General features: G+C 46.9%; 1 protein-coding gene across 1 annotated transcript in view; it reads right to left on the bottom strand.

The window, feature by feature from the left end:
- Minpp1 (multiple inositol-polyphosphate phosphatase 1) overlaps positions 1–19,372 on the bottom strand; it is a 34,329-nt gene that overhangs the window by 1,648 nt on the left and 13,309 nt on the right. The window lies entirely within an intron of this gene.

Raw genomic sequence — 19,372 nt, 5'->3', positions numbered from 1 at the left:
TTTCGTGTGTGTGTGTGTGTGTGTGTGTGTGTGTGTGTGTGTGTGTGTGTGTGTACACCTTTCACCTTTGCACATGCAAATCCCAGAAGAGGGTGCCAAGTGTTAACCTCTATGTCTTCCCTTGAGACTGGAGGTCTCTCCCCAAACCAGAGGCTGACACTTTTTGGGGGTGAGGCTGGAACCAGCAAGACCCAATAATTCTCCTGTCCCTGTCCTCACAGAACTGAAGTAATAGGCATCTGTAAGGATAAATACAATAAACACATATGCACATACATGCTAGGAGGAGAGATCAAAAGAGCTAAGCTAAGATGATTTTAAGTCTAAGTTATGACACATTTGAACTAGAGTTTGAACCTAAGAATACATGTGCTTGCTATAATTCCAGCTCCTGACCCAAATTTTAAATCTGATGATTCTTTATGCTAAAAAATAAAATAAAATCTTTTTCTTTTGTCTCCTTTGCTGCCAATAATATTTTAAAAACCAGCAACTTTTCAGAAGAAAGCTAAGGGAAATGGTGCTTTAACATGTTTACTGTAGTCAGGTGCAGTGGCACATGGCTGCTATCCCAGCACTCAGGAAGGCAGATCTCTGTAAGTTCAAGGCTAGCCTGGTCTATAAAGAGTTCAGGACAGCCTTGCAGAAGGTCCAAGTCTGGTTTCCAACTCCACACCAGGCCACTCACAACTGCCAGTAACTGCAGCTCCAAGGGAATCTGACACCCTCTTCTGGCCTCTGTAGATACCTTTATGCAGTGTGTGCATACCTACACATAAATAAAAAGTATAGGTGTTTTTTTTTTAAGATCAAAAGTTTATTTGGGAACTTTATGAACAATCAAAATGTTCGTATGTTAAGCTCAGAAAAGAAGTCATGTAAACCACAAATAAATGGCTGTCTTCTGGCATTTGATTGAATTTAAAAATAACAAATATTTAAAAATTATTCTAGACAGTTGCTGGCTGGAGAGATGGCTCAACTGTTTAGAACACTGGCTGTGCTTCTAGAGGATCTGAGTTCTGTTCCCAGCACCCACTTGAAGGCTCACAACCATCTATAACCCAAGTCCCAGTGGCCCCAATGCCCTCTCCTGGCCTCCAAGGGCACTATACACATGTGGTGTGTATACATACATGCAAGCAAAATCTATACATATAATAAAAATAAATACATTTTTAAAATCTGAGAGTTTACATCAGGAAGGAAAAGTGCTAGTTTTTTTTTTTTAAGATTTATTTATTTACTATCTATATAGCGTTCTGCCTGCATACACATCTACACGCCAGAAGAAGGCACCAGATCTTGTTATAGATGGTTGTGAGCCACAATGTGGTTGCTGGAAATTGAACTCAGGACCTCTGGAAGAGTAGTCAGTGCTCTTAACCTCCGAGCCATCTCTCCAGCTAGTTTTTATAAATGTCACCACTTCACCCTCTAATACAGAATAGCCTTTACTGCAAAAGTCCTCAATATAAACAAAACAAACAGAAAACAGGAGTTTATATTTCTGGCTAATATGCTAGTACAACAAGACAAAGACACTGTGATTATAGCTAAAAGTAAAGATGTTGTTTCTAATTCCTCAAAAACAGCCTAAAAAACTAAATGAGAATCAAGAGCTGTTAGAATATGATTTTGCTAATTCAAATGTGACTGTAGGAAATAATAACTTACTATTTCATAGTTTATATATTTTAGAGTAATCAAGTAAAGATATTTCAAGTTTATGAAATGTCAAATAAAAAGAAGGGATGGACATGATTTCATATGTTTTTTTTTTCCAGCCCTTACTGCAGCTCAAAGTATCCAGCCTGAGGCAGATGATCTGGTAACTAAGAAAAAGGGAGCTTTGAGATGCTGCTTATATTAAAATAAGAGGATTTGAAAAAAATGGCCCCATTACAATTTGTAAGAAGTAATAAGGAACAGTCTTTTCCTGGATCCATCTGGTGAGTCTGCTGGGTGTGGCAGAAGTATCACTCCACACCAAGAGCTCATTTCTCTTCTCCTGTGGCTGGGGCAAGGACAAACGCAGTAAGATAATGACAAGGAAAAGTATTTCTGCTTACACAGATAGCAGCGTCTAACAGCTGGACACTCTCCCACCTCAGGGAAACCTGCTGAGGGCAGGGTCTGCAGAGCATGAAGCACACACTGCAGCCCGCCTTGGAATGCACTGTAGAGATGTGGAAGCCAGGGCCACCTGTTGTCTGCACAACCAATCAAACTCACTAGAAAAATACACTCCACTAAACTTACAAGGGGGGGTTTAAGGAAAATAGTTACCTCTTTAGAAAATGATTGCTCTAAATATGATTGATAAGGTTTTTCATTTTTTGAGATAGGGTCTCGCTGTGTAGCTCTGGCTGGCCTGAAATTCACTATATAGAAGAGTCCATTCTCAAACTGAGAGATTTGCCTTCTCTTGCCTTCCCACAGCTAGGATTAAAGAAAGCCATGCACTACCACATATAAGCCACAAAGTCAAATACTTCAAAAGACTTCAGGTAGAATATATCTGACAATTACTAAAAATACATTTGTGGCTTGCTACCCTGACTCTGCATGCAAGCTCGTGTTGGTCAAAGCCTTCACACACTTGAGCATCTGTTAAAGTGAGCACAGTAGGAGGTAGAGCCTCTGTAGCTGACAGCAAGGGCGTAACAACATGTTCAGCAAGTTACACCAAATAATGATAAGCTCCTTTGAAGAGTTGCTGGACTAAACTATAGCAGTAAATCCTCATTAGGCATAGAGAAGCAAATCACTGTGTGATAGCAATGCTCATCTGCCATAAGAGCTGGGGCAGCTGCAGCTGCAGGTGTCATTGGTCATACACATTAGTGCTGTAAGGGTTTAGAGTCCAAGAGTCCGGTCAGGTTGGTTCTTTTTCTAAAACACAAGTGTGTAACACGACATGATGATAAACTCCAGATCAAATGGTACAATCACCTGACTGAGCAGCATATTTTAAAACTGACCAAATGCCCACAGCACCAAATGTAAAGTATTTTGTTCAGATATACCTCATGACTCAAGTTTCAGAGATACAATCAGAGCCAAAATGACCAATCAACTAAAATAAATGATCTGGGAAAAAAACTTGACTTCCTCTTCAAATGTGGCAAAGAAGCCATTGGGCAAAATGTCCTCATTTCTACCACAGACAGAATTCTGCCTTAAAAAGGGCAAGCTTGGGTGTAGGCAGAGTCAATGGCCAAACTCTGCCAAGATAGGGTAAACAAGTCCGCAATAATTCCTGCCTCACAAATATGTCTGTCAGATATATTGGACCAGAAGGCTGAAGATGATGCTCCAACATTATAGAGAGTTTTGGTAGAAACTCAGGTAGCAAACTGTCTCTGTCATCTTCTCATTTGGAAAGCTACTAACCTGCACTCATGGTATATTCAGGTAATCAAGTTTATTCCTTCTCAAGTCTCTAATGAAGTTTAAGACAGGTAGCTTAGTTTTACAATGAAGTTTAGTTGTTTAGGGATTAAGATGTTTTTAGGTCTAGATAGATGTTTTAAGTTGATAATGACAAGATATGATAGATATTGATCTATATTCAGAATTTTAGATGCACCAAGATAGGAAAGATGTTTTCTTCAAGGCTGTCAAATACAAATAGCCAAAACACTAAGAAAGTAACATTTATATAATTCCTGAGTGTTATCATGGTTCTTCTTGCTATAGGCAGTTTATTGTATATGTGTAATAATATAAATGTATGTGTAAAAAAAAACCCAAATGTCCATATTTCTGAAAAAAAAAATTTGTACAAATAGAGTAGAACAAAGCATCCAGGATGTCAAGATACTTCCAAACCAAAATGATTTCAAACCAGCTTTCATCTGGGAACAGAACAGTGTTCCACCTGCTAGTTCAGGAAGATTGCAGTTGTCAGTGCCTGGTCTCTAGGCTCTAGCTAGGAATCCAAATCCACCCATTTCAGAAGCATGTGTACATCAAATCAGAGAGTAAGACACTGGCTTAAGTTCTTAACTGGCACAAATTCTTCCAAGGACCTAGAAAAGGCAAGGACCATCCACCTACCTTAGATTTTCAGTCAGAAGGTAGTAAACACTAAGAAAAAAAATTAAAAGTGTTAGAATTTCTCGTTCCTCCTTGTGGTGCTAGTGGCTAACCCTGGGGTTTTGTATGCATGAGGCAAGAATCCTAGCACTGCCCTATACTTCCAACCTTTCCTTGCTTTGTCTCATCATATAGCCCAATATCTCCTGGAACTCACTATTTAGCCCAGCCTGGTACCTCAACTTCTCTAGGGCTGGGAATACAGGTGGGCACTACCATCCACGTCTCTCTCTCTCTCTCTCTCTCTCTCTCTCTCTCTCTCTCTCTCTCTCTCTCTCTCTCTCTCTCTCTCTCTCTCACACACACACACACACACACACACTCCTTAGTCTTGATTTTTTTCAAATACAACAAACACAGGATGGCTAGTTGAGGTTTTAAGGGTAAGCATGTGAACTTAGCGTCCTTTCAGTTTAGCTGTATCTGGAAGAGCACTGAGTCTTCAGATGGGGCTTCCCTATGCAGTCCACTGAGTCCAGCTCCTTCTGCACTAGCCGCTAGGGAGCAGGGGTTGCTGGGAGTCTGCCACCATGACAGACCCTGCCGGACGCAGCGTCTCTACTAATAGTAGCTCAGAACATAAACTGCTTACGTACCAAACATGGCTTTCTTCCCTATTTTGTTTCACGTAGCCTGAATTCAGCTTATGTTATTATTGGATAACTAAGTAAAATAAATCAAGAGGTAACAAAGGAATCTCGACTCTACAAGGCTCCCACAAAAGCACAAGAAAAGCATCTTAGCTTTGAGATGTCAAACTCAAATCAATGTAGACAATGATTTTTTAGTTATTTTAAACTGATAAAGTTCAAAATCAAAGGATCCATTTACAACTAAGAATGCCAAGATGCTTTTCTTCACTTATAAACAAGTTGGTGTGGCAATGCATAAGCTGATTTCTACTTTGATGTTTGAAACTCTACTGGTAAAAGATGAGACTTAGATATACATATGTATAAGTGTATGTCCAATGACTTCTATGGGAATATCTCCTCCCAAAGGGTTAACACAGCCCGTAAACAGCTGTTCGCGCCTACACTTGCCTGCCCTTTTGTAAGACTTACTCACATTTCTGCTTTGGGGGATAGAGTTAGGTAATATAAGCATTCAATGGAAAAGAAGATTGTGTTTCTCTTCTAAGTAACACCTGAACAGCAAATGTGTGTGTGCACATGAGAAGGGGAGGAGGGAGGGAGCGGGAGAGGGGGAGGGAGGGAGGGAGTGGCTCTTCAATTACGGAAGGCCCAGTGAGTTGTGGGGTTTGTGTTCATGCATATACAAGATTCTTTCCTATGGACACACTGTGGCTGGTCATTTTCATTTTCACTCTCCATGCCCTCTTACTCCCTCTGAACTCTTCTTTCCTATGGTTTCTCTTCCTGTTTTCGTGTTTTTTTGATGGCTTTGTTTTCACAACCCGCTGAGTTTTACTATGGTTGCTGGCATGGCGTGGGGGAGGGAGGTGTTGTTTGGAGAATGAGCAACACAACCTTGGGTACACTGCGATGAAGATGCCCTCCCTTCTGACAGCCTCCACGGGAGACATGGCCTCGGGAGCGCCTCCCCACCACAGGGTTTTGACTGCTTATGTTATGACCGTTCCGAACACCTCAAGCCAAGTGTCCAAGCAGATACCATCTAATCTTTATCAGAAGCTATTAAACGTATGCTCCAGGTCTTATAACGCCTCTGACTTTTTCAGACACAAATGATATAAGAGAGGCTTGTGGGGAGGAACAGGTCCAGTGGGAAGAGGAAGGGACCAGAGAGGATCATGGAGTGAATAAGCTGGAGACAGATCATGCACACGTATGAACTTTAACTAAGGTTGCTTGCATGAGCACGGCATGGGATTGTGGGATTAGTTATGGGGCACAGGCAACTTCTAATGGCTACACCATTGAGAAGAACTGCTTGCCTCCTCAGCAGCCACTAGCTGACAACAGCTCCTCAGCTACAGGCAGTCTCCTGCTCCACCTAACGCTTGGACAGGAGGTCTCTCAGTGAATCTGCAGCTCACCACTGGGCTAATGGGGTGGCCAGGCAACCCTAGGATCTACCTTTCTCTGCCTCCCAGTGTTAGGTTATAGCAGTGTGCTCCATCTCTGTTTTTACACACAGTGTGCTCCATGTCCTGTTTTTATACGCAGTGTGCTCCATGTCCTGTTTTTACACGCAGTGTGCTCCATGTCCTGTTTTTACACGCAGTGTGCTCCGTGTCCTGTTTTTACATGCAGTGTGCTCTGTGTCCTGTTTTTACATGGGTGCTGGGAATTCAATTCTGATCTTCCTGCTTGCACAGCAAGCAAATACTTTTTGTACTGAGCTGTCTCCCTATCTCTTAAGCAAATCTAGTAAATCAGATCTGAGAAATAAGAAGTCTCATGTAGTCAAGTGAATTACCTTATGTTACCCAGAAGAATATAGTTCTGCAAACTACACCCTTGTCTTACTTATATAAATAAGTGGGAATTTATTAAATCTTCAACCAAAACCAAAATTTAATCTGAAGTATAAAATTACATCAAGAAATGAGACTATGTATATGTTCAAAGTAGGTAAAATGTCTTAAGTAATCCAAAATGCTCAGTAAGAAAACAAAAAATTGCATGTTTTTTTTCAAATGTATTCAGCTAGATCTTTCTAAGCTCTTAATTTATGTTTCTCACGCAACTGGTGTTACACAGTTTTCAAACATGATCTAGGAATATCAGATGGAGTTCTGGACAAACTTCACAACTTGCACACTTACGTAAGAGTACAAACAAGTGGCTGAAACTGTCAGAGCTATGAGAGGCTTTGAGAAGAAAATTATCAAAAATACCTTTTGTTAACAAGTCTTTCTACATTTGACTGCAGTGAGTCTCTGCAGAAGCACCCATGTGACAATGGAAGCCTAGAATTAAAAGGACACAAACGTGGTTTTGCTGAAGCACAATATGTAGAAACAAAGCTCACAAGAGAAGAACATGGACAGAGCTGCTGCTGCCCTCCTCCTACTATAGGGGCAGAGCTGCTGCTGCCCTCCTCCTACTATAAGGAACAGAGCTGCTGCTGCCCTCCTCCTACTATAGGGGCAGAGCTGCTACTCTGCCATCCTCCTACTATAGGACAAGCTGCTGTTGCCCTCCCCTACGGTAGGGACAGAGCTGCTGCTGCCCTTGCCCTCCTGCTACTATAGAGACAGACTGGCTGTTGCCCTCCTCTACTATAGGGAAAGAGCCTGCCTGCTGCACATCCGCCTACTATAGGGCAGAGCTGCTGTTGCCCTCCTCCGCCGACTATAGGGGCCGAGCTGCTGTGCCCTCCTCCTACTATAGGACAAGAGCTCTGCTGCCCTCCTCCTACTATAGGGGCAAGCTGCTGTTGCCCTCCTCCTACTATAGGGAAGAGCTGCTGCCCCTGCCCTCCTCCTACTATAGGGGCAGAGCTGCTGTTGCCCTCCTCCTACTATAGGGGACAGAGCTGCTGCTGCCCTTGCCCTCCTGCTACTATAGGGGCAGAGCTGCTGTTGCCCTCCTCCTACTATAGGGACAGAGCTGCTGCTGCCCTCCTCCTACTATAGGGGCAGAGCTGCTGTTGCCCTCCTCCTACTATAGGGCAGAGCTGCTGCCCTCCTCCTACTATAGGGCAGAGCTGCTGCTGCCCTCCTCCTACTATAGGGCAGAGCTGCTGTTCCCTCCTCCTACTATAGGGACAGAGCTGCTGCTGCCCTCCTCCTACTATAGGTGGACAGAGCTGCTGTTGCCCTCCTCCTACTATAGGGGCAGAGCTGCTGTTGCCCTCCTCCTACTATAGGGGCGAGCTGCTGTTGCCCTCCTCCTACTATAGGGGCAGAGCTGCTGTTGCCCTCCGCCTACTATAGGTGCAGAGCTGCTGTTGCCCTCCTCCTACTATAGGGGCAGAGCTGCTGTTGCCCTCCTCCTACTATAGGGCAGAGCTGCTGTTGCCCTCCTCACTATAGGGACAGAGCTGCTGTGGCCTCCTTCCTATAAGGGCAGAGGCTGCTGTTGCCCTCCTCCTACTATAGGGCAGAGCTGCTGTGGCCTCCTCCTACTATAGGGACAGAGCTGCTGTTGCCCTCCTCCTACTATAGGGGCAGAGCTGCTGCTGCCCTCCTCCTACTATAGGGGCAGAGCTGCTGTTGCCCTCCTCCTACTATAGGGGCAGAGCTGCTGTGCCCTCCTCCTACTATAGGGACAGAGCTGCTGCTGCCCTCCTCCTACTATAGGGGCAGAGCTGCTGTTGCCCTCCTCCTACTATAGGGGCAGAGCTGCTGCTGCCCTCCTCCTACTATAGGGACAGAGCTGCTGCTGCCCTCCTCCTACTATAGGGGCAGAGCTGCTGCTGCCCTCCTCCTACTATAGGGCAGAGCTGCTGCTGCCTCCCTCCTACTATAGGGCAGAGCTGCTGTTGCCCTCCTCCTACTATAGGGGCAGAGCTGCTGCTGCCCTCCTCCTACTATAGGGCAGAGCTGCTGTGCCCCTCCTACTATAGGGCAGAGCTGCTGCTGCCCTCCTCCTACTATAGGGGCAGAGCTGCTGCTGCCCTCCTCCTACTATAGGGGCAGAGCTGCTGTTGCCCTCCTCCTACTATAGGGGCAGAGCTGCTGGTTGCCCTCCTCCTACTATAGGGGCAGAGCTGTTGTTGCCCTCCTCCTACTATAGGGTCAAGCTGCCTGCTGCCCTCCTCCTACTATAGGGGCAGAGCTGCTGTTGCCCTCCTCCTACTATAGGGGCAGAGCTGCTGCTGCCTCCTCCTACTATAGGGGCAGAGCTGCTGCTGCCCTCCTCCTACTATAGGGACAGAGCTGCTGCTGGCCCTCCTCCTACTATAGGGACAGAGATGCTGCTGCCCTCCTCCTACTATAGGGACAGAGCTGCTGCTGCCCTCCTCCTACTATAGGGCAGAGCTGCTGCTGCCCTCCTCCTACTATAGGGGCAGAGCTGCTGCTGCCCTCCTCCTACTATAGGGGCAGAGCTGTGTTGCCCTCCTCCTACTATAGGGGCAGAGCTGCTGTTGCACTCCTCCTACTATAGGGACAGAGCTGCTGCTGCCCTCCTCCTACTATAGGGGCAGAGCTGCTGCTGCCCTCCTCCTACTATAGGGACAGAGCCGCTGTTGCCCTCCTCCTACTATAGGGACAGAGCCGCTGCTGCCCTCCTCCTACTATAGGGGCAGAGCCGCTGTTGCCCTCCTCCTACTATAGGGGCAGAGCTGCTGTTGCCCTCCTCCTACTATAGGGGCAGAGCTGCTGCTTGCCCTCCTCTACTATAGGGACAGAGCCGCTGCTGCCCTCCTCCTACTATAGGGGCAGAGCTGCTGCTGCCCTCCTCCTACTATAGGGGCAGAGCTGCTGTTGCCCTCCTCCTACTATAGGGACAGAGCTGCTGCTGCCTCCTCCTACTATAGGGCAGAGCTGCTGTGCCCTCCTCCTACTATAGGGACAGAGCTTCTGTTGCCCTCCTCCTACTATAGGGACAGATCTGCTGTTGCCCTCCTCCTACTATAGGGCAGAGCTGCTGTTGCCCTCCTCTCCTACTATAGGGGCAGAGCTGCTGTTGCCCTCCTCCTACTATAGGGACAGAGCTGTGTTGCCATCCTCCTACTATAGGGCAGAGCTGCTGTTGCCCTCCTCCTACTATAGGGCAGAGCTGCTGTTGCCCTCCTCCTACTATAGGGGCAGAGCTGCTGTTGCCTCCTCCTACTATAGGGCAGAGCTGCTGTTGCCCTCCTCCTACTATAGGGGCAGAGCTGCTGTTGCCCTCCTCCTACTATAGGGACAGAGCTGCTGTTGCCCTCCTCCTACTATAGGGACAGAGCTGCTGCTGCCCTCCTCCTACTATAGGGGCAGAGCTGCTGTTGCCCTCCTCCTACTATAGGGGCAGAGCTGCTGTTGCCCTCCTCCTACTATAGGGACAGAGCTGCTGCTGCCCTCCTCCTACTATAGGGGCAGAGCTGCTGTTGCCCTCCTCCTACTATAGGGGCAGAGCTGCTTGCTGCCCCTCCTACTATAGGGACAGAGCTGTGCCTGCCCTCCTCCTACTATAGGGGCAGAGCTGCTGCTGCCCTCCTCCTACTATGGGCAGAGCTGCTGCTGCCCTCCTCCTACTATAGGGGCAGAGCTGCTGCTGCCCTCCTCCTACTATAGGGACAGAGCTGCTGCTGCCCTCCTCCTACTATAGGGGCAGAGCTGCTGCTGCCCTCCTCCTACTATAGGGGCAGAGCTGCTGCTGCCCTCCTCCTACTATAGGGGCAGAGCTGCTGTTGCCCTCCTCCTACTATAGGGGCAGAGCTGCTGCTGCCCTCCTCCTACTATAGGGGCAGAGCTGCTGCTGCCCTCCTCCTACTATAGGGGCAGAGCTGCTGCTGCCCCTCCTCCTATAGGGGCAGAGCTGCTGCTGCCCTCCTCCTACTATAGGGGCAGAGCTGCTGCTGCCCTCCTCCTACTATAGGGGCAGAGCTGCTGCTGCCCTCCTCCTACTATAGGGACAGAGCTGGCTGCCCTCCTCCTACTATAGGGGCAGAGCTGCTGCTGCCCCTCCTACTATAGGGGCAGAGCTGCTGCTGCCCTCCTCCTACTATAGGGGCAGAGCTGCTGCTGCCCTCCTCCTACTAGGGGCAGAGCTGCTGCTGCCCTCCTCCTACTATAGGGACAGAGCTGCTGCTGCCCTCCTCCTACTATAGGGGAGAGCTGCTGGCCCTCCTCCTACTATGGGGCAGAGCTGCTGCTGCCTCCTCCTACTATAGGGGCAAGCTGCGTTGCCCTCCTCCTACTATAGGGGCAGAGCTGCTGCTGCCCTCCTCCTACTATAGGGGCAGAGCTGCTGCTGCCCTCCTCCTACTATAGGGGCAGAGCTGCTGCTGCCCTCCTCCTACTATAGGGGCAGAGCTGCTGCTGCCCTCCTCCTACTATAGGGACAGAGCTGCTGCTGCCCTCCTCCTACTATAGGGGCAGAGCTGCTGCTGCCCTCCTCCTACTATAGGGACAGAGCTGCTGCTGCCCTCCTCCTACTATAGGGACAGAGCTGCTGCTGCCCTCCTCCTACTATAGGGACAGAGCTGCTGCTGCCCTCCTCCTACTATAGGGGCAGAGCTGCTGCTGCCCTCCTCCTACTATAGGGGCAGAGCTGCTGCTGCCCTCCTCCTACTATAGGGGCAGAGCTGCTGTTGCCCTCCTCCTACTATAGGGCAGAGCTGCTGTTGCACTCCTCCTACTATAGGGACAGAGCTGCTGCTGCCCTCCTCTACTATAGGGGCAGAGCTGCTGCTGCCCTCCTCCTACTATAGGGACAGAGCCGCTGTTGCCCTCCTCCTACTATGGGGCAGAGCCGCTGCTGCCCTCCTCCTACTATAGGGGGCAGAGCCGCTGTTGCCCTCCTCCTACTATAGGGCAGAGCTGCTGTTGCCTCCTCCTACTATAGGGTGCAGAGCTGCTGCTGCCCTCCTCTACTATAGGGACAGAGCTGCTGCTGCCCTCCTCCTACTATAGGGGCAGAGCCGTCTGCTGCCCTCCTCCTACTATAGGGGCAGAGCTGCTGTTGCCCTCCTCCTACTATAGGGACAGAGCTGCTGCTGCCCTCCTCCTACTATAGGGGCAGAGCTGCTGTTGCCCTCCTCCTACTATAGGGGCAGAGCTGCTGTTGCCCTCCTCCTACTATAGGGGCAGAGCTGCTGTTGCCTGCTGTTGCCCTCCTCCTACTATAGGGGCAGAGCTGCTGTTGCCCTCCTCCTACTATAGGGGCAGAGCTGCTGTTGCCCTCCTCCTACTATAGGGGCAGAGCTGCTGTTGCCCTCCTCCTACTATAGGGGACAGAGCTGCTGTTGCCCTCCTCCTACTATAGGGGCAGAGCTGCTGTTGCCCTCCTCCTACTATAGGGCAGAGCTGCTGTTGCCCTCCTCCTACTATAGGGACAGGTGCTGCTGCCCTCCTCCTACTATAGGGGCAGAGCTGCTGTGCCCTCCTCCTACTATAGGGGCAGAGCTGCTGTTGCCCTCCTCCTACTATAGGGACAGAGCTGCTGTTGCCCTCCTCCTACTATAGGGACAGAGCTGCTGCTGCCCTCCTCCTACTATAGGGGCAGAGCTGCTGTTGCCCTCCTCCTACTATAGGGGCAGAGCTGCTGCTGCCCTCCTCCTACTATAGGGACAGAGCTGCTGCTGCCCTCCTCCTACTATAGGGGCGAGCTGCTGCTGCCCTCCTCCTACTATAGGGGCAGAGCTGCTGCTGCCCTCCTCCTACTATAGGGGACAGAGCTGCTGCTGCCCTCCTCCTACTATAGGGGCAGAGCTGCTGCTGCCCTCCTCCTACTATAGGGACAGACTGCTGCTGCCCTCCTCTACTATAGGGGCAGAGCTGCTGCTGCCCTCCTCCTACTATAGGGGCAGAGCTGCTGCTGCCCTCCTCCTACTATAGGGGCAGAGCTGCTGCTTGCCCTCCTCCTACTATAGGGGCAGAGCTGCTGCTGCCCTCCTCCTACTATAGGGGCAGAGCTGCTGTTGCCCTCCTCCTACTATAGGGGCAGAGCTGCTGCTGCCCTCCTCCTACTATAGGGGCAGAGCTGCTGCCCTCCTCCTACTATAGGGGCAGAGCTGCTGCTGCCCTCCTCCTTACTATAGGGCAGAGCTGCTGCTGCCCTCCTCCTACTATAGGGGCAGAGCTGCTGCTGCCCTCCTCCTACTATAGGGGCAGAGCTGCTGTTGCCCTCCTCCTACTATAGGGGCAGAGCTGCTGCTGCCCTCCTCCTACTATAGGGGCAGAGCTGCTGTTGCCCTCCTCCTACTATAGGGGCAGAGCTGCTGCTGCCCCTCCTCCTACTATAGGGGCAGAGCTGCTGCTGCCCTCCTCCTCTATAGGGGCAGAGCTGCTGCTGCCCTCCTCCTACTATAGGGGCAGAGCTGCTGCTGCCCTCCTCCTACTATAGGGAGCTATGGTTGCCATCCTCCTTACTATAGGGGCAGAGCCTATGGTTGACCTCCTCCTACTATAGGGGCAGAGAGCTGATGTTTGCCCTCTCCTACTATAGGGGCAGAGCTGCGTGCTCTGCCCTCCTCCTACTATAGGGGCAGAGCTGCTGCTGCCCTCCTCCCTACTATGGGAGTCCCCCTCCTACTATAGGGGCAGAGCTGTTGCTGCCCTCCTCATACTATAGGGGCCCAGAGCTGTGTTGCCCGCCTCCTACTATTAGGGGCAGAGCTGTTTGCTGCCATCCTCCTACTATAGGCACCGGAGTGCTGTTTGCCCCTTCTCCTACTATAGGGGCAGACGCTGCTGTTGCCCTCCTCCTACTATAGGGGCAGAGCTGCTGCTGCCCTCCTCCTACTATAGGGGCAGAGCTGCTGTAGCCACACCAGGAGGAGGAGCTCACCATGGAGGAGTAGCCATGGGGACAAGGATAGAGCAGAGGTGGCCAGGGTGAGACTAGAGGACAGGTAAGCGGGGTGGGGTGGCAGGGCAGTGGGCCAGTCTAGCATAGTCGTGTCGGCCCAGTTATGTGTTTGAAGCTTACCGATAAATTTAACAGGTCTCTGTGTCATTGTGTGAGAGCTAGAGCGGGAATAAAAACCCTTTAATTCCAACAGGAAATCACAAGAGAAACCACAGGGAAGGGAGTTCTGCAGGCCTGAGGGCTGCTCAACATGTCAGTTGCTCTGTTTTTGTTTTTGTTTTTATTTGTTTGAGACAGGATCTCTCTGTGTAGCCTTGGCTGTCCTGGACTCGCTTTTAAAGACCAGGCTGGCCTCGAACTCACAACGATCCACCTGCCTCTGCCTCCCAAGTGCAGGGATTAAAGGCGTGCGCCACCACACACATGGGACCACATCCAAATCCAGGAGGAAGGGATCCGCAAACAACATCCAAAGCTATAAAGTGAACTAGAAAAATGGGCAGCTCATCAAGATGTATCACCGGAAAACAAAAGCAGGGCCAAAGAGCGCTCTCCCAGGGGATCTGGCCTCTGTTCCCCACACCCAGGCTGCGAAGCTCACAAATGCATATAATTCCTGCTCCAAGGGCTCTGCTCCCTCTTCTGCCATCTGTAGGAAGGAGCCTGTGCTCACATCCACTCACATACATAACTAAAAATAAGTCCTAAAAAGATAGGCTGAGCACTAATTACTTAGTGTGTATGTGCACATGTGAAATTCAGCAAGTTGTACACTTTAAATATACAGAGATGACTTTATGTTAACTATAATTCAATAAAGCTGTAAAAACTGTATTAAAAATACTAGGGACTAATACGTCTAAGGTTAGTAAGAAACACCTCTTTGGTCTTTGATAACTCAAAGATTTCATGTGATCTCCTCATTCAAATTCACCTTCCCTGAGCACTTTTGGTTTTACATGCATAACATGCTCTTGTATGAATGCCCTGCCATCTGGGACATGGGTTCCTGGAGACAATAGTTTGAACGTTTCTTAGCCTAATCTCTATTAACTGCCAAACAAACACCATTAGTACTCAAAGATAACGTGAGGACTGCTCTGCACTTATTAGATTTGCCCAGTGTCCTGGTCCCCACCTTCCCCCCAACCCCCAGACAAAGTTTCTCTGTGTAGCCTTGGCTGTCCTAGACTCACTTTGTAGACCAGGCTTGCCTGGAACTCACAGAGATTCACCTGCCGCTGACTCTTGAGTGCTAGGATTAAGGCGTGGGCTACCACACCCGGCTGATTCATCCAGTTCTTAAGAGTGGTTCTGGGGGTGGACTTTGCACCAGCATTCCGAGGAGAGGGATACCAGAGTGTCACAAAACACAGATAATTTAAAAAGAAATAGTGAACATTTTAAGTTAATATCTAGAACACAGGTTAAGTCCATTTGTTTTTCTCTGACTGAGGAAAAGTGCCCTCTACCTAGTATGATTTATTTCTCTATATTATCCAAGTTAAACCACCAAACCCAAAAAGGACGCATTTGGTAAGCACTTGTTTGTGAGACAGTGGTAAAAGATAAGTGTGTACAAATTCATGTATATTTTCATATAATGCATTATTTTACTCAATTTCATCCACAGCTAAGATGAGTATCCCCTATGCTTTAACTTAGTTGAGAAACACTGAATAAGAATTTTCATTTTAACATGGTTCTAAAGTCAACAAAAATCCTACTGTGCTACACTCACTTTGTTTAAAGCCAACTGGCCTTTTCTAGTTCCTCTGACCTTGAAATTAGTCACTTCTCTAATCCTTCGTAGACTTTGGTCTCCCTCACTGTTAAGTATTATCTTTTACTAGTGTGTGAACAATCAAAACTTTCTTCTTGGTCACACTTGTTCCCACTCCCAACACCTAACCCTGTGCCCAGTTCACCGCTGTGCCACAAGGGCTTGCTGAACTGAAATAACCGAGCCTTTCCTTATGAAGCTCTTTACTCCGCCTTAGTTCAGCAGTTCTCAAACCGTGGGTCATGACCCCTTTGAGGGTTGAATGACCGTTTCGTAGGAGTCACCTAAGATCATCAGAAAACACAGATATTTATATTATGACCCATAACAGTAGTAAAATTACAGTTATGAAGTAGCAACAAAAATGATTTTATGGTTGGTGGTCACCACAACATGAGGAGCTGGATTAAAGGGTCACAGCATTAATTGGCAGCAGCATTCCTTCCAGAGGCTCTCATACACTTATTCAGATTTTGCCATAATTATTATATATGGCAAAGAATATGCTTCTTAATAGGCCAGCCAATTCTACTGATCAAGATATTTAAAGGTTATGGAACTTCTAAAATAACAACTATAGGACTAAAGCAAAGTAAGTATACTCTCTAAATACAGCAACAGTCACTATGACAAAACTGAGATTATAAAAACTGTATACAGAAAGTTTAAAAACATGTATGACAGAAATTATTGTGCAAATATAATAAATAGTCAATACAATAAGGAGATACTATCCAAAGTCACATGATCAGAACTGTCCCTTAGGAAGACTATCTTTGTGTGGAGTTAAAAGGACCACACCGGGGAGAAGCCTTGAAGGCAGGGTCTATGATCTGTTGCTACTTAGCTCCCCAGCACCCACATATAAAGCTGTGCGAGGATGGATGCACCTGAAGCTCCAGAGCCAGGGCGTAGACACAGAGGGTTCCTGGAGCTCACTAGCCAACCTGTGGACTGGGTTTAGTGAAATCTGTCTCAAAAAGCAGAATGGAGAACAGTGGAGGAAGACACTCAACAGTGGGATCTGACCTCCACATACATTCATCTATCTGTGCATACACACAGACATGTACTTATACACCTTATACACCTGTTACACACATACACACACACACACACACACACGCACACACACACACAGGCATACAAACTAATTAAATATATTTTTGTTTTTAAGGCTTATTTATTTATTTTATGTAAATGAATGTTCTATACACATGTATGCCTGCATACCAGAAGAGGGCATCGGATACCAGTATAGATGGTTGTGAGCCACCATGAGCTTGCTGGGAATTGAACTCAGGACCTCTGGAAGAGCAGACAGTGCTATTAACTGCTGAGCCATCTCTCTAGTACTAAGTATATATTTAGAAAAGAGGTATTAGCCTAAATTGAGGTGGTCACAGTGAGGATAAAAAATGTGAAGAGTATAAAAAATGTAAATTAGAAAATTAAAGCCAAAGAGATGGCTCAGATGCCTCCGAGTCTCACAAGCTGAGTTTGACCCCTGTAATCTACATGGTAGGAGAGAACTGACCCCCTCAAGTCATCCTCTGAATTCCATACATATGCTGTGAGGTACATTAACGTACATAAGTAACCAAGTGACTAAATGTAATTTTAAAAACCCACAGGGCAATGACTAGCTACAGAAAGTGAGGGAGATGAGTCCAGAATGGCACATGGTCTTGTGGCTTAGATATCCGGGAGGCCAATGTTGCACTAAACAGAGCAGGAGAGAAAGCAGCACTACCTATACCACATACTGTATCAACACACACGTAGACCACCGCCCATATCCAAGGCACCGAGTTAGTTACTCAAGACAGCAGCATATTGCAAATGTCTTAGACCCACACAGGATAACAGTGACACCTGGTCTATCCAAGAGCAGTCAGACATGTGAATCTGAACTTAGGGATAGCCATGCTGTTTACATAAACTCCCATGGTGTAGCCCATCATCCTTCAATACTGCACACTAAAAAGATCACAGCCCCAGAGTTACACACACAGCCCTGACTTTAAAAACTACCTAGAATCTGAATACATTCCTCAGAACTTTAAGAGACCAAGTTGCTCATGTTTTAATGAGCTAATTGAAAACACACACACACACACACACCAGTACAAGGGTGTTATAGCACAACAGCTTCAATGCTGCCATCTAACGTTAAAGGGAAGAATTACACAACCTAAAAAAAAAAAAGAAAGAAAGAAACCACCAAAAGTTATACAGCACTACTGGGTAGATACACTGGATGGATTTGCTTACTCATACAGATGTTTAATGTCAGTAAGTGCTAATGTTCTCCAAAGAGACTATACACTTTTACATTTCTATCAGTCATGAATGAGGTTGATCCTTTATTGTCCCAGTTTAAGGGGTTTATATCTGGTATTTCACTGAGCCATTGATATCCACGATGATGGATGGTGAACATTTTCTCATATGCCATCCATACATCTTCTTTAATAAAGTATGTGTAAATCTTTTGTACTTGGTTTTTATTTGGGAGGAGGGATAACAGGTATTCAACCCAGGTACCTATAATTATTAACTGCATATTCCAGCACTACACCTATAATCTATAACCTCCCTTTTATACCTTTAAAAAAAAGGTTCATTTCCTTATTAAGTAAGATATAATTCTCTGTATATTTTGGATACAAATTCCTAATGAATGTAAGTTTTGTATATATTTTCTGTTTTCCTTGAGAAGAATAGTTTTAAAATCGATAAATCTATTTTATGAACTTTTATTAATGGATTGTGTTTTGGGTTACATTTAAGAAAGCCTCATTTAAGCCAAGGTTATGAATGAGTTTAATCTTTTATAATTAGGTCATTGCTATCATTTTCTCTTTCAGAAGGTTTATGGTTTTAGATTGTACACTCAGATCTATAATCCCTTCTTATTTGTAATGTGAAAGGTCTAAGCATCTCATATTTTTAGCATGGATATTCAAGTGTTCCAGCATCATGTGTTAAAAATGACATTCTTTTTTCATAGTATTGCCTTGGCATCTTTTGTTGAAAATCAATTTAACATATATAGTTGTTCTTCAATATTCGTGGGGAATTGGTTCTAGGACTCCCTTGTGGGAACTCACATATAAAATGATGTAGTATTTACTTATGACTTACACTTATCCTGTCATGCATTTTCCATTATCTCCAGATTATTTCTAATAGCTATGTAAAGGTTTCTATTCAGCGTTATTCAGAGAATAATGACAAATAAAAGAGTTTCTATATTCAGGACCCATGTGAATTTAGACCGATAGTTAGCTAAATACCAAAGAGGGAAATCCATGAATACAGACAGCCTCCTATATATGGGTTTACTTCATGATGTTACTGTAGCCCTGTGCCTGTAACAGGTCTGAGGGTATCTGCTTGTTTGAGGCAGGTTTTGTTATGTGACCCAGGATGTAACTCCGCCTCAGCCCCCGGAGTGCTGGGATTCCAGGCACACACCATCACAGCAGGCTTTAAGTTCTGACAGAAGGGTGGCAAATCCTTCTGCTCTTTTTCAAAACTATTTTCATTTCTATAGATCCTTTAAATTTCTGTGTAAGGACATTCTCCATAGTTATGTGGAGAGTGAGGACTGACCTTGACATGAACTCTGGTGCCCCATATTTGACTACCTCCCCTTGGTGGGGAGGCCTGATGGCACTCAAAGAAAGAATAAGCCTATGACCATATAGTGGGGGAGGAGGTCCCCCTCAGTCATAGACCTAGGGGAGGGGAATAGGGTGAAAACAGGAGGGAGGGAGGAATGGGAGGATACAAGTGATGGGATAACAATTGAGTTGTAATCTGAATAAATTAATAAAATTAAAAAAAATCCTGTGTAAGCTTAGAACTAACTTCTCACTTTCTACAAAGAAACTTGTAGGATTTTGATAAGAATTCCACTCAACCACAGCCAGGTGTGGCAGTGCACGACCTTAATCCCAGCACTTGGGAGGCAGGGACTGTGAGTCCAGGACAGCCAGAGCTATGTAACAGAGAGACCTTGTCAAAAGGGAGGAGGAGGAAGCGGAAGAGGAAGAAGAAGAGGAAGAGGAGGAGGAGGAGGAAGAGGAGGACT

The sequence above is a fragment of the Acomys russatus genome, chromosome 5, assembly GCF_903995435.1.
Source record: "Acomys russatus chromosome 5, mAcoRus1.1, whole genome shotgun sequence".
In the NCBI taxonomy this organism is placed as follows: Eukaryota; Metazoa; Chordata; class Mammalia; order Rodentia; family Muridae; genus Acomys; species Acomys russatus.
This window is presented reverse-complemented; position numbering and strand designations above follow the sequence as displayed.